General features: G+C 40.5%; 1 non-coding gene across 1 annotated transcript; it reads left to right on the top strand.

Moving 5' to 3' along the window:
• Positions 1-7,025: 7,025 nt before the first annotated feature.
• On the top strand, positions 7,026-7,132 carry LOC132378717 (U6 spliceosomal RNA). The gene has a single exon (XR_009507166.1). It is a non-coding gene; the product is annotated as a U6 spliceosomal RNA (small nuclear RNA).
• Positions 7,133-16,141: the final 9,009 nt, after the last annotated feature.

Genomic DNA, 16,141 nt, shown 5'->3' with positions numbered 1-16,141 from the left:
TGCTTCATTAGCCAATATTTCCTGGATAGCATAGAACTTACAGTACAGATATATTTTTCAAATGTGCTTCCTTCCATCCTGCGACTGCAAAACCTCTGAATATCTTTATATTCTTTTTTCTCTCTCACACACTTATTTAACTTACTTTATAAATGCAATTTTTTAACCTCAACTGCTTCAAGTGGCATGCTTCCTGTTCTGACCATTCAGGAAAGATCCTCCAGAACTTACGTTAAGTAACCAACAGATATTTATGACATCTAAAATTGTGGTTGATTTTTAATAACCAAAACAGCACTTCCACCTGTTTTTTTTACAATTTAAAATTTCAGAGGCACAGTGGTTTCTTAACTAAATTTACATAATTAACGATTTATTTAAATTTACAGATAGCTAAAAGCTTTGAGGAGAACCATTGCATTTTGTACCCAGTTGCTGAGCTTTCAGTCAAATTAACCTGGAGTATGCATGTGGAAGCTCTGGATAAGCATCTAATACATTTTGTGTGCTTGCACTTTCTGGAGAACAAGGACTGCTAATTCGGATACACTATGTGGTAGATATTTCTGAAGTTTGAGAGCATCAGTAGAAAATGCCTTTGGGAATGGGGCACTAAGACCCAAGTTGTTTTAGCTTTGGTTGCTTCTAATAACAATGAAATTGAAAGATTGGTATAGATTGATATTTATTTGACCATTGCAATTTAAGGGAGAGAATCTTGATCCAGTCTGGTTTATGCCTGACTTTTTTGCTACTTTCTAACAAGATCCTCAATTGAATCATTGGGATGTACAAGAAACATCCTCTTCAATGAAGAATGCACCTCAAAAATGAATATATCAAAGCATTGTGATTAATCATCAACCTTCAACCAAAACTACATCATCCTTGGGAAACACATACCTTCTAGTTTTTACATTCTTTAGACCAGTGATGGATCACAGGAATCTTCGGAACAGAAGTAGCCTTTCAGCCTTTTGAAAACATCTTGACATTCACTTAGCTTCCATCAGATTTGCTTGCCTTTATCCTATATTCCTTGCTGTTCAAAAAGAAGATAATTTATCAATATCACACTGGAAACCCAAAATTGACATGATGTCCACAGCAACACAAACAAAATGCTGGAGGAACACAGCAGGCCAGGTGGCAGCTATGGAAAAGAGAACAGTCAACATTTTGGGCCAAAACCGTTCATCAGGACTGGAGTAAAAAAGATGAGGAGTCAGAGTGAGTGAGTGGTGAAGGGAGGGGCGGAATAAACACAAGGTGTGCTGCCTGGCCTGCTGAGTGCCTCCAGCATTTTGTCTGTGTTGCTTGGATTTCCAGCATTCACAGATTTTCTCCTGTTTATGATATCCACAGCCTTCGTTCCATATTTTCATAATCCTTTTTGTGCAGAAGCACTTGAATGGCTGACAGGATCAGATCATGTTCAAAATCACAATTTTCTTTACTTCAACTCTATTTCCTTCTCTATCATTTGCCCGAATGGTGAAACTGACTTTTAACAACCTTAGAGTTGCATTTGAACAAAAGAGTTTGCAATGTTATCTTTATTAAGAGTGCCTATTTCCTCCTGCATTGCTGCCTTTGCACACGTGCTGATATATACATCTGTGGTTTTGTTTTCTTTAGCTGTGATTATTTCCAAAGTAATCCTGGCTGGTTCACATTTTACTTTCCATAATCTTTCAATATCACTGAAATAAAACAATAACATATTCTCTCCTGTAATAATATCTGCCTGGTTTATATTGTATCACCTTAGGCACTGGGCAGGATGGTTATAACAGTTTGTTCATTTATTTGAATGAATGAAAGGTTGTTTTGTTAACCAGGAGGCAGTTACACTTGGTCAAACTACACTTCCATTTTTGTCACCGTACTAAATCTCCGGGCAATCTGTAGATATAAGAGTCTCTCCCTGCAATAAAATGGGGATCCCAAAAATCCTCCAATATCTTTTGTAATTTCATTGGCTTGTTCTATCTCTTGCTTATTAAAGTATCTGCTCATTTAAACAACTTGCTGTTGAGGTGAGCTGGGATGTCTCAACATCGACTTCCACACCATTACAAAGTATTCTTCTCTTATTTTTCCTCCTCTTGAAGAGGTAAAGTCCTTAATACTTTGACCAACCTCAGTTACCAATCAGTTTTTGTAGACTGAAGTCACACAGAATGTGAAAACACTAATGGTTAGTAATAGTGGCTAAGGGTAGGCCTAAGAGACGATGATCTGGATCATGTTACTGCGACTGCTATAGTGAACAGCTGGCCAGTTACAATATGCAGATCAGCTCATCTCTGACTTTGTTCTGCACCTTGCAGAAATATCATGTGAGGTGAACATGAGGAAGGAACCAAATCAACGCATTCTGTGCAATATTTATCCTTAAATACTTTAGTGTTGGATCCAATGAATTCCAAAGTACATTTGTTCAATAGTTGGGACAAATATCAATTTTTTGGCTATAGTTCACAAAGTCAAAGGGAAAGTAAACTCATTTTGCCAACAGAATAGTTTAAAATTATTTTAAAATTGGACAAATTTATTTAAAAAATCCAATCATACTTTAACCCACCAGGTAAACTACTATATTTACTGAAGTCAGTGCGTAGCCTCTTTCTATAGATTGCTATAAGGAATTTGCATTTTTACAGCACTTCTTCATATCCTTAGGCCAAGTTGTTGCAATAAATAATTTATCTTTGAAGTATATTTACTCTTGTGTCAAAGAGAAATTTAAGAATCAGTTTTTGTATAGCTAAGTTACACGGACAGCAGAAGTATTAATGGTTTGTGATACTGGTTCAGGGTGGATTAACTCAAGGGACTGCAGCCTGCTCATCTTCAGTGTGATAAAGGATTGTTTACATTTGTCTGAGTAGTTGTGATGTTGTATGGCCCGAAGACTGCACTAAAGTCTCAGATTAGATTATTTGGTCAATTGTGTGGGGAACTCAACTTTGTTTTAATAGGACGTAATGATATTTAATTAATAAAACTTGGAAAAGTTATATATGTGCACCATTGACTTCCTTTTCCCCTGGTTTTCTCTTTCAATATGTGGTAATGTCCATCCGCATTGCTAATTCTTAACGATATGAGAAAGAGGAGGCAAATTGATGCCCCGAAGTGCTGGTGAAAACATTGATCCATTGTTATTAGATGGGGATTTCGAGAGTTTTGACTCAGCAACAACGTAAGGACGAATGATACAGTCCCTGAATAGGATTATGTATCGCCTGTAAATTATCCTGGAAATAAATTCTCTGCGCCTCTCCTTTCAGACAATTGAAACTGTGGCATGAGCTTTTAAATTGCTGTAGTACATTTTATACTGCAACCATGGTTGAGCAGTAATGTAGCATTGATGTAGTAATGTAGTGTGATGGATGATGTGCTCGGCAAGTTGAGCTGTTCTGTCCTGGATGGTCAGAATCAGAATCAGAATTTTTATCAGTGATTTATATGATGTGAAATTTGTTGTTTTGCAACAGCAGTACCGTACAAAGACTTTAAATTACTATAAATTATAAAACAAATAAATAGTGTAAAATAACATGAATAATGATTTGTGGACAATTGAGAAATCTGATGGCAGAGGTGAAGAAACTAAATCATTAAGCATGGGATGTTGAGTGAAAGGTTGCTGCTACAACACCACTCAACAAGCTGCTATATCTCACTCCTGTACACCCTCTCGACACCATCTGTGATTCTGAGATCTTGCCTTCCTCACCACCGATTCAACCTGCAAATTAACTTGTTCGCTCTTGGAGAAGGTCATTTACTGATGCTTTTGTAAATAAAAGTTACTTAACAATAATTAATACAGAGTCAAGTACTGTTCAGGTCTTTGTGGCATAGACTGCTCAATATCTGTGGAATTGTAAATGGAATGGCCATAGCACTGAGAATGGTTGTTGAAACTGCTGAAGACAAGTGGCTACATTACAGTTTTCTGGAACTACTATAGTGGTATTCTAGGGCTGAGGCAATTAGGTAAAAACTAAAGCAATCTTCCTTTATATGGTTCGAGGCGGGGGGGATGGAATCCAATTGACTCCAATTTCAATGGAGCTTCTAATGCAGCATTTTCACCAAAAATGCTGCATTAATGCCAAGTGCTGTCATTTGACTGAATGCACCTGGTTTTGGTAAGAGTCAGGAAGGATGATTGTAATTACTGGGTTGTTGGTTCACAAAGGTAATGATGGAAGGAAATCTGTTATGTTCACCTGCATTTCAACGTGGCAACTCCTAACTGCCTTCTGAAGCAGTTTTGTTCATTATTCTGAATTCATTTACTTTTGCTGAGGGTGAATGACTTGTCCACTTTGATAGTTAAATATGAATGTATTTAAACCAAGTAACCACTCTTATAGACCACAGCCTGATAATGAAGGCATCCTTTTGTATGCTTTAAGTTATTTTGCAAGTACCACTACAATTTCTAATGTGAGTCAATGTGTATTGATATGACTTAATGTCAGTTACATGCAGAAAATTAATATCATAAGCATAATTGACTTTCCTTCAGAATTCTTTATGAAACATTGGTTTCTTCCTTCATTATTTTCCTTAACTTCATAATCAATTTTATGCTCCAGTCATCCAGATTCAATATAAATGCATCTTTCATGATAACTTTCCTTCTGCATGTACTCTTACTTATTGTGAGATTATTTTCCTTTGTTCTACTAGTATGTGGCAATAACTCACTAAAGCTGTGGATTATGATTAACACTAGGCACTGAGTCATCATACAGAGTTTTCAAAACTTTATCTAAATACTTCCATTTTATGCACCACAGTCTGTCTCTAATAAGTAGAGATTTAGAATGTAATCATCTTAGTCACACATATTCCAAACAGAGATATGTCAACTCTCCATCAGCACTGCTGGGATTAAAACCTGGAAACCGCTACTGAATGACATTGTGAGAACATGTTTATCTCACAGATGGTAGCACTTCTAGAAGGCAGTCAATAGGAATGTTACCACTCCTCTCCAGCATAGTGTGTGATGTCAAGCTGCTGGGGAAAAATCACTGTCAATGGAGCCAATATACCATATGACATAGAAGCCAAATTAGGCCATTCAGCTCATTGAGTCTGCTCTGCCACTCCATCATGGATGACTTATTATCACTCTCAATGCCATTTTCCTGCCTTCTCCTCATACCCTTTGACACCCTGACTAATCAAGAACCTATTAGCCTCTGCTTTAAATGTACTCAGTGATTTGGCCTCTAGAGCCATCTTGGCAAATAATTCCACAGATTCACTACTCTAGCTACAGAAATTCCTCCTCACCTCTGTTCTGAGGTTTTGCCCTCTGGCCCTAGACTCACCCAATGTAGGAAACATTCGCCACACATCCACTCTAATACAGGTCATTCAATATTCACTAGGTTTCAATGAAACAGAGTGGTGATCTTGAGGTTTTAGCTCTTCCAGGCTTCTGCAAAGGGAAGATTCAGTCCAAGAAAGCAAAAGAAAAGCAAGCTCATGTTTTTCCTTCTCTTCTTTGTATCTGCTCAGCAAGGACAATAACGATGCCAGGCAAGATAGTGCATAGCTCCTCTTGTGGGATGTGGGCAGGCAGGGAAAACTTCAGTGTCTCTGATAACTACAGCTGCGAGAAGTGCATCCAGCTGCGAGAAGTGCATCCAGCTGCAGCTTCTAACAATCTGCGTTAAGGAGTTAGAACTGGAGCTGAGAGGCTGAGGGGGTGGTAGACTTACAGAGAAGTAATTACACCCAAGGTGCTGGACACAGGAAACTAGGTGATAGTCAGGAAGGGGAAAGGCGTTAAAGAACCAGTGTGGCCATTCCGCTCATTTTGGATACTGTTGGGAGGAAAGTCACAGTGGTTGGGTCTCTGGCACTGAGTCTGCTTCTGTAACTCAGACGGGAAGCGGGGAAGAAGAGGCACACTGTGGTGATAGGGGATTCATTCGTTAGGGAACAGACTGGAGGTTCTGTGGGCAAGAACGAGATTCCTAGATGGTATGTTGCCTTCTGGGTGACAGGGTCCAGGATATCTTAGATCAAGTCCTCAGCAATCTGAAGTGGAGTGTGAACAGCCAAAACTTGAGGTCCATATAGGTACCCATGACATGGTTAGGACGAGTGATGAGGTTCTGCATAGGGAGTTCAGGGAGTAGGGTGCTAAGTTAAAGGGTGGCAGGACCTCCAGGGTTGTGATCTTAGGATAGCTACCCATTCCACGTGCTAGTGAGGCCAGACCTAGGATAGCTACCCCAATTTAACACGTGGTTAAGGAGTTGATGTGAGGGGGGGATTTTTGGATCATTGGGCTCTCTTCCAGGAAAAGTGGGACCAGTTCAGAAGGCATGTTTTGCTCCTGAACTGGAGGGGGACTAATATCCTTGCAGAAAGGTTTGCTACTGCGGCACAGTGGGGCTTAAACTAGAGTTGCAGGGGAATGGGAACCAGAGTGCCAGAACAGTTAGCGGAAAGGTTGTGGAGGCAGTTGGTGGTAAGAACTCAGACAAGTTAGGAATCAAAAGACTGAGCATGGTGCGACTAGAGTCCTGAGCTGCATATATTTCAATGCAAGTAGGATTGTAGGAAAGGCAGATAATAATGCTGAAAATGAGGTAGTTGGTTTACAAACAGAGGTCATGTGTAGTGAGGAGAGGCTGTTGATATGGCCAAATTGCTGTCAACAGGATGAGTTGCAACATAAAAGGTGGAGAAAATTGACAAGGGTGAACACAGCACTGGAGGACTGGTATTTGAATGCACACAGTGTACACAATAAGGAAGATGAACTTGTAGCACAGTTGCAGTTTGGCAGGTATGAAGATATAGCTTTGCTGAATCAAGGCTGAAAGTGTCATGACCCTACCTGGCTATTTACCTCAGGAATTGGGCCTCTATCCCCTCGTTTAGTTTCCAATCATTCCCAGGTGCCACTAACTACACACACCTGCTTTCCATCAGCAGATGCAGTATAAAACCCTGTGATCAGAAGGAGCTGCTAGTTTGTGTTCACTTCGGCAGCACATATACTAAAATTGGAACGATACAGAGAAGATTAGCATGGCCCCTGTGCAAGGATGACACGCAAATTCGTGAAGCGTTCCATATTTTTGCAGGAATTCACATTAAAAGGGTTGCTGGGCATGGGTGAGAGAACACAGGTCAGGGTATTTTTAGCTTTCTTAAGGGGTACAGGGGTTTTTTATAGGATATGATGGATAAACAGAAATAGGGTACTAGGATGGGGAGGATAAAGTGTAGGTTAGGGTATGTGTATGTGTGCGATTGGGTGAAGGGAATTAGGATGTGAGTCCATCGCATACTCCAGAATAGAAGGAGGCAGTAATGCACCATTAAGCTGGGTGCCAACCGCCGTAAAACAAGAGAGAGAGAGAGAGAGAGAGAGCTGCTAGTTTGTTGGTTGACTCTGGTGTGAGTAACCTTGGCTCATGGTTCTTAGGACTGCCAGTTCTAAGTCGAGCATTGCTCCTGGATACCGATTCCATGCTTGCTACGTCAAGAATGCCTCCCAATTCTGCCAATTCTGCCCTGCACTCGGGTTCATCCTCGGCCTTGTCCTTGCGACAGAAAGATTATAGCAGGGAGCTTAATGACCAAGGACAGATGTTGTGTCAAAATGATAAGAAGGAAGGCAGATGGGGCCCTGTTACTCTGTTAGTAAAAAATGAAATCAAATCTTTAAAAAGAGATGATATTGGTTGGGAAGGTGTTGAATCATTATGGATAGAGCTAAGGAACTGCAAAAGTTTAAAAAAAACAAAACACCCCCAGTGGTAAATGTATACAGACCTCCAAACAGTAGTAAAGATGTGGCCTACAAATTACAACGGGAGACAGAAAAATGCATGCCAAAAGGGCAATGTTACAATAGTCATGGGGGATTTCAATATGCAGGTAGATTGAGAAAATCAGGTTGATGCTGGATTAAAGGATGGGGAATTCTTATTTGTGAGTCATATGCTCTTTTTCACAGTAGAGCCCAAAAAACAAGGGAAATTGTAAAGCATAAAAAGCTAAAAATTCAACTAAAAATTATTCAGCAGTTGAGAAGTATTCATTCCCCTTTGCTCAGTACTTTGTTGAATCACCCCTCACAGCTATTACAGTGAACAGTCTTTTTGGATATGTCTCTATTAGCTTTGCTCAATGTAGTGGAGCAAGATTTGCCCATTCTTCCTTGCAAGATTGCTCAACCTGTGCCAGATTAATTCGGGAGCAGCAGGTGACACCTGTAGTGCAGGAGTCTAGGACCAGGGAGCACAGTTCTAGAAGAGAAGGACTTCACTTTAGGTCAGAGATGAGAGGAATTTCTTGAACCAGAGGTGATGAATCTATGGAAATCATTGTCATAGATCGTTGTGGAGGACAAGTCATTGGGTATATTTAAAGCAAATGTTAAGTTCTTGATTAGCAGGTGCATCAAAGGTTACAAGGAGATGGAAGGAGAGTGGGGTTGAGAAGGATTATAAATCCCTCACTAGCTGGGATGTGGACCACAGACTCAACAGGAAATAGAAAAGAACGTGTCAAAAGGGCAATGTTATGATAGTCATGGGAGATTTCAACATTCAGGTCGATTGGCAAAATTAGGTTGGAAATGGATCCCAAAAGAGTGAGTATGTTGAATGCTGATAAGATGGCTTTTTAGAGCAATTTGTCATTGAGCCTTCTAGGGGATCAGCTATACTGGATTGAGTGTTATGTAATGAACCAGAGGCGATTAGGGAGCTTAAGGTAAAAGAACCCTTAAAAACCAGTGATCACAATATAATTAATTTCAACTTGAAACCTGATAGGGAGAAAGCAAACTCCAATGTAGCAGTATTTCAGTGGAATAAAGGAAATTACAGTGGTATGAGAGAGGAGTTGGCTAAAGTAAATTGGAAGGAGATGCTGGCAGGGATGACAGCAGAGCAGTAATGGTGTGAGTTTCTGTAAAAAATGAGGAAGGTGCAGGATAGATGTAAACAAGGAAATACTCACATGGCAAAATAATATTACCGTGGCTGACAAGGGAGGTCAAAGCTATTGTAAAAGCAAAGGAAGAGGCATACAACAAAGCAAAAATTGGTGGGAAGAGAGGATTGGGAAGCATTTAAAATCCCAGAGAGATCAACTAAAATAATAATTAGGAGGGAAAAGATGAAATATGAAAGAAAGCTAGAAAACAATATCAAAATGGATAGTAAACAATTTTTCAAGTATGTAAAAAAGAAAGCAAATTTCATGTCACATGTCAGTGATAATAAACCTGATTCTAATTCTGATTCTGAATAAAAGAGAGATAAGAGTGGATATTTGACTGCTAGAAAATGAAATTGGAGAAATAATATTGGGATCAAGCAAATGGCAGGTGAACTAAATGAGTAATTTGCATCAGTCTTTACTGTTGAAGACACTAGCAGTGTGCCAGATGTTGTAACATGGGTGAAGGAAGAGAAGTGAGTGCAGTTACTATTACAAGGGGGAAGGTGTTCAAAAAGCTGAAAGATTTAAGGGTACATAAGTCACCCAGACCAGATGAACTGCACTCTAGGGGTTCCGAAATATGTAGTGGTAGAGATTTAGGAGTCATTAGCGATGATCTTTCAAAAATCATTAGACTCTGGCATGATGCCAGAGAACTGGAAAATTGCAAATACCACTCCACTCTTTAAGAAAAGAGGAAGGCAGCAGAAAGGAAATTATAGACCAGTTCGCCTGAACTCCGTGGTTGGAAAGATGTTGGAGTCAATTGTTAAGGATGAGGTTATGAAGCATTTGGTGACACAGAACAAGATAGGACAAGGTGAGCATGGTTTCCTTAAGGAAAACTCTTTCCTGATGAACCTGCTGGAATTCTTTGAGGAGATTACATGAAGGAAGGATAAAGGGGATGCAGTGGATGTTGTATATTTAGACTTTCAGAAAGCCTTGGAAAGCCCCACATGAGGCTGTTTACCAAGTTAAGAGCCCATGGTATTACAGGAAAGGTAATGGCTTGGTTAGGGCATTGGCTGATTGGTAGGAGGCAGTGAGTGGGAATAAAATGATCCTTTTCTGGTTGGCAGCCAGTGACTAGTGGCATTCTGCAGGGTTTGGTGTTGGAACCACTTCTTTTATGCTGTATATCAATGTTTTAGATGATGGAATAGGTGTCTTTGTTGCCAGGTTTGTAGATGATATGAAGATTGGTGGAGGGGCAGGTAGTGTTGAGGAAACAGGTGGGCTGCAGAAGGACTTAGGCAGATTAGGAGAATGGGCAAGAGATTGGTAAATGAAATACAATTTTGGAAAATGCATGGCAATGCACGTTGGTAGTAGAAATAAATGTGCAGATTATTTTCTAACCAGAAAAATCCAAAAATCTGAGATGCAAAGGAACTTGGGAATCCTTGTGCAGAACACCCTAAAGCATATCCCCCCCACTTTCTTTATAGGGCCCCTGCCCCCCTTCTTTAGTTCTGACGAAAAGTCTCGACCCAAAACGTTGACTGCTTCTTTCAACGGATGCTGCCCGACCTGCTGAGTTCATCCAGCATTTTTGTACATCTTGATTTGACCACAGCATCTGCAGTGTACTTTGTGTGTATCCTAAAGCATAATTTGCAGGTAGACTTAGTGGTGAGGAAGGCAAATGCAATGTTAGCATTCATTTCAAGAGGTCTAGAATACAAGAGCAAGGTTGTGATTTTGAGGCTTTGTAAGGCACTGGTGAGGCCTCACCTTCAATATTGTGAACAGTTTTGGGGTCCTCTTCTAAGAAGAGATGCACTGGCATTGGAGAGGGTTCAGAGGAGGTTCACAAGGATGATTCTGGGAAGGAAAGGGTTATCTTAAGAGGACAATTTGACCGCTCTGGGACTGTATTGGTTGGGATTCAGAAGGATGAGAGGGAATCTCATTGAAACCTTTTGAATGTTGAAAGGCCAAGGCAGAGTAGATGTGGAAAAGATGTTTCCTGTGGTAGGAGAAATTAGGACAAAAGGGTACAGACTCAGGATAGAAGGGCATCCATTTAGAACAGAGATGCAGAAAAATTTCTTTAGCCAGACGGCGGTGAATTTGTGGAATTTATTACCAAAGTCAACTGTGGAGGCCAGGACATTCAGGGTATTTAAGGCAGAGCTTTATAGGTTCTTGATTAGACATGGTATCTAAAGCTATGGGAGGAAAACTGAGGAGTAGGGCTCAGGAGGGGAACAAAGAATAAGCTATGATTGAATGATGGAGCAGACTTGATGGACCAAATGGCTTAATTTTGCTTATGGTCTAAATCAGCCATGATGAAATGGTGGTGTAGATTCGATGGGCTGAATGGCCTAATTCTGTCCCTATGTCTTCTGTGTTCTTCTCATTCTACAGTTAAAGTTCCATCTTGCTTTTCTTACCCATGCCAAAAGATATTACTCTTTCTTTTGGTTGTACTCTTTCAGTAGCTTCAGCTTTTTTATAATTGAAGAGAGACAGATGATTGAAAAAAATAACAGTAATTATATTCAGTGCTGCATTTGTTTCTAAATGCTGTCATTCTTTTCAACTCTCCTATCTAACAAAGTACAAATAGGATTACGTTTATTAAACAAAGAACACTTATAGGGTGCCTATATAAAGTCTTCGCCCCTTTGAAATTTTCATGTTTTATTGTTTTACAACAGTGTATCACAGTGGGTTTAATTTGGCTTTTTTGACACTGATCAACAGAAAAAGACTCTTTCATGTCAAAGTGAAAACAAATCTCTACAAAGTTATCTAAATTAATTAAAAATATAAAACACTAAATAATTGATTGTATAAGTATTCATCTCCTTCATCAGTATTTAGTAGATGCACTTCTGGCAGCAATTACAGCCTTGAGTTTGAGTGGATAGGTTTCAATCGGCTTTGCATATCTGGACACTGCAATTCTTCCCTATTCTTCTTTACAAAACTGCTCAAGCTCTGTCAGATTGTGAGCGAACAGCTCTTTTCAAGTTTTCAGCTGGATTGAGTTCTGGACTCTGAATTGGCCACTCCAGCACATTAACTTTGTTGTTTTTAAGCTATTCCTGTGTAGCTTTGGCTTCATGCTTGGGGTCATTGTCTTGCTGGAAAACAAATCTTCTCTCAAGTCGCAGTTCTCTTGCAGACGGCATCAGGTTTTTCTCCAGGATTCCCCTGTATTTTGCTGCACTCATTTTATCTTCCACAAGCCTTTCAGGGCCGGCTGCAGTGAAGCATTCTCACAGCCTGATACAGCCACCACCATGCTTCATGGTAGGAATGGTGTGTCTTTGATGGTGTGCGGTGTTTATCTTATGGAAAACATAGCATTTAGTTTGATGGCCAAAAAGCTTGATGTTGGTTTCATCAGACCATAGAACCTTCTTCCAGCTGAATTCAGAGTTCTCCACGTGCCTTCTGGCAAAGTCTAGCCGAGATTTCTTGAGTTTTTTTCAAACAATGGTTTTCTCTTTGCCACTCACCATAAATCTGCGACTGGTGAAGCCCCTGGTCAACAGTTGTTGCATGCAGTCTCACCCATCTCAGCCACTGAAGCTTGTAACTCCTCCAGAGGTGTCATAGATTTCTTGGTGGCCTCCCTCACCAGTCTCTTTGCATGCTCACTCAGTTTTTAAGGATGGCCTGCTCTAGGCAGATTTCCAGCTGTGCCATATTCTTTCCATTTCCTGATGATTACTTAACTGTACTCCAAGGGATATTCAGTGACTTGGAAACTTTCTTCTCTTCATCTCCTGACTTGTGCTTCTCAAGAAAATTTTTGCAGAGTTGCTTGGAGTGTTCTTTTGTCTTCATGGTGTAAGTTTTGCCAAGATACTGACTCACCAGCAGTTGGACCTTCCAAATACAGGTGTATTTTTACGAAAATCAATTGAAACACCTTGACAGCGTACGATGATCTCCTTCTAACTAATTATGTGATTTCTAAAACCAATTGGCTGCACCAGCAATGATTCGGTGTATCATATTAATGGGGGTGAATACTTATGCAATCAATTATTTTGTTTTTTATGTTTGTGATTAATTTAGATCACTTTGTAGAGATCTGTTTTCACTTTGACATGTTGATCAGTGTCAAAAAAAAGCCAAATTAAATCAACTGTGAGTAAGATCTCCTATAATGAATTCAGTTATTCTTACAACTATGAACAGATTCTCTCCACAACTGCCTGTCAAGTTCCCACTATGTGGGTGTGATAGGGGTGGCCTATAATATAGGCCCACTAGAGTGACTCTCTCCTTCTTGTTTCTATGTTTTATCCATACTGTGTGTCCTCACTGGCCAATTGCCCCCAGGATATAATCTCTAGGTACTGTTATCTCCTTCATTATCAGAAAGATCATATCTTTTGCTCATTTACGTGTGCATCTATTACATATGCATTAACAAGGTCCGAAATGGAAAGATAGGCCAGAAGACTTTCTAGCTGAGCAGGGATTCAGCTTCTTTTTGGGCTGTTGGGATCTAATCTTTATCCTGGAATATATAACTATCAGTCCTGCCCTTATCTCAGCTATGTTTCTGTTATGGCTACAAAGTCCCAGTCCTCAGAACCAATCTTCACCCATCTTACCTGTTAAACCTTGTGCATTAAAATAAATGCCGTTTAACTGAGTATTCCTTTGCCTGTCTTTACTTTGTCTCAGGCTGTCCTAATTACAAGTCTTGCTCTTGCTGTCTATTGTTTTATCTCACAACTTGTTCAGGCTCAGAATCCTATACCCCCTACCAATCTAGTTTAAATCCTCCACATTTTCCTGCAAGGATGTTGGATCCTCTCAGGTTGAAGTGCAACCCATCCCTTTTGTACAGGTTGTCGCTACCTTAGGTGGGACCCCAATGGCCCAAGAACCTGAATTCCTGTGAGCCAGAAACTCACCCACTTGTCTTTCTATTTCTGACCCTGTCAATGCACAGCACTGGGTGTAATCCAGAGATCACTAAACATAAGTTCCTGCTTTTTTACTGTTTTACCTAATTCACCGTAGCCAATCTACATGACCTCATCACTTGTTCTACTGTTTGCTTTTACCAACATGTACAGCAAGCTCCGGTTAATCACCTTCCCCCTCAAGAACTTTCTGCAGTTGCTCCGAGTCAGCTTTGACCTTGGCAGCTGGGAGGCAACACACTAACCTGGCAACACACACAAAATGCTGGTGGAACGCAGCAGGCCAGGCAGCATCTATAGGGAGAAGTACAGTCGACATTTTGGGTCGAGACCCTTCACCAGGACTGACACTAACCTGGTGTGCCTTCTGTGTCCTCAGAAACTCCTCCCTGACCCCTGACTGTCAAGTGTCCTATCACCATGTCTGACTGCACTCCTTCCCTCTGGGTCTTAGAGCTGGTCATAGTGCCAGATTCCTGAGTATTGCTGCTAGCTCCTGAACGAACATATCTCTCAATGGTATGCAGAGAGGTATACCTGTTAGTGAAGGGAATAACCAGAGGGGGAACATGACACTGACTGCCTACTCCCCTTTGTGTTTCTTGGTTGTCATCCATCTATTTGAAACTTGGGCCTTAGATGTGACTGTTACATTTTGCAACACCAAGAACTAAAAGAAAAACACGTGAGCCTGGGAAATTGTGCCTACTCCAATTTAATTTACTGAGGCATGCACATATGATATAGTGGCATAGCAACTTATGGCATTGTGGTAAACTATGTGTATACCCGTCTGGACATGCCCCTCTGCTGAGTGCTCCTGTGGCTCCTCCCACAGACCCCTGTATAAAGGCGATTGGAGGCACTGCTCCCCCCTCAGTCTCCGAGATGCCGTGCTCCGTTTTGCTGCTAATAAAAGCCTATCATTCGCCTCCCATCTCCGAGAGTTATTGATGGTGCATCAGGTATTCATATACTTCTTAGATGTAATCAATATTGCATTATGTACACAAACAAAGAATGCTTAATCGACCAGTATATACAGTGGCATGCATTAGTTTGGGCACCCCTGGTCAAAACTTCTGTTACTGTGAATAGATAAGTGAGTAGAAGATGAACTGATCTCCAAAAGTCATAAAGTTAAAGATGAAACATTCTTTTCAACACTTTAAGCAAGATTAGTGTATTATTTTTGTCTTGTACAATTTTAGAGTGAAAAAAAGGAAAGGAGCACCATGCAAAAGTTTGGGCACCCCAAGAGGTTTGAGCTCTCAGATAAGTTTTACCAAGGTCTCAGACCTTAATTAGCTTAGGTTTTGACCAACAATCAGCAGCCATGGGCTCCTCTAAGCAGCTGCCTAGCACTCTGAAAATTAAAATAAATAATGCCCACAAAGCATGAGAAGGCTATAAGAAGATACCAAAGCATTTTCAGGTAGCCGTTTCCTCAGTTCGTAATGTAATTAAGAACTGGCAGTTAACAGGAATGGTGGAGGTCAAGTTGAGGTCTGGAAGACCAAGAAAACTTTCTGAGAGAACCACTTGTAGGATTGCTAGAAAGGCAAATCACAACCCCTATATGACTGCAAAAGACCTTCAGAAAGATTTAGCAGATTCTGGAGTGGTGTTGCACTGTTTTACTATGCAGTGACACCTGCACAAATATGACCTTCATGGAAGAGTCATCAGAAGAAAACCTTTCCTGCGTCCTCACCACAAAATTCAGTGCTAGAAGTTTGCAAAGGAACATTTAAACAAGCCTGATGCATTTTGGAAACAAGTCCTGTGGACTGATGAAGTTAAAATAGAACTTTTTAGCTGCATTGAACAAAGGTATGTTTGGGAAAAAAAGGGGGCAGAATTTCATGAAAAGAACACCTCTCCAGCTGTTAAGCATGGGGGTGGATTGATTACGCTTTGGCTTGTGTTGCAGCCAGAGACATGGGGAACATTTCACTGGTAGAGAAATGAATTCAATTAAATACCAGCAAATTCTGGAAGCAAACATCACACCGTCTGAAAAAAAGCTGAAGTTGAAAAGAGGATGGCTTCTACAACAGGATAATGACCCTAAACACACTTCAAAATCCATAATGGACTACCTCAAAAGGTGCAAGCTGATGGTTTTACCGTGGCCCTCACAGTCCCGGACCTAAACATCATTGAAAATCTGTGGATAGACCTCAAGAGAGCAGTGCGTGCAAGATGGCCCCATAATCTCACAGAAC

The sequence above is a fragment of the Hypanus sabinus genome, chromosome 20 (genome assembly GCF_030144855.1).
Source record: "Hypanus sabinus isolate sHypSab1 chromosome 20, sHypSab1.hap1, whole genome shotgun sequence".
Classification (NCBI taxonomy): Eukaryota; Metazoa; Chordata; class Chondrichthyes; order Myliobatiformes; family Dasyatidae; genus Hypanus; species Hypanus sabinus.
The sequence above is the reverse complement of the archived record's forward strand: the minus strand, read 5'-3'. Positions and strand labels throughout refer to the sequence as shown.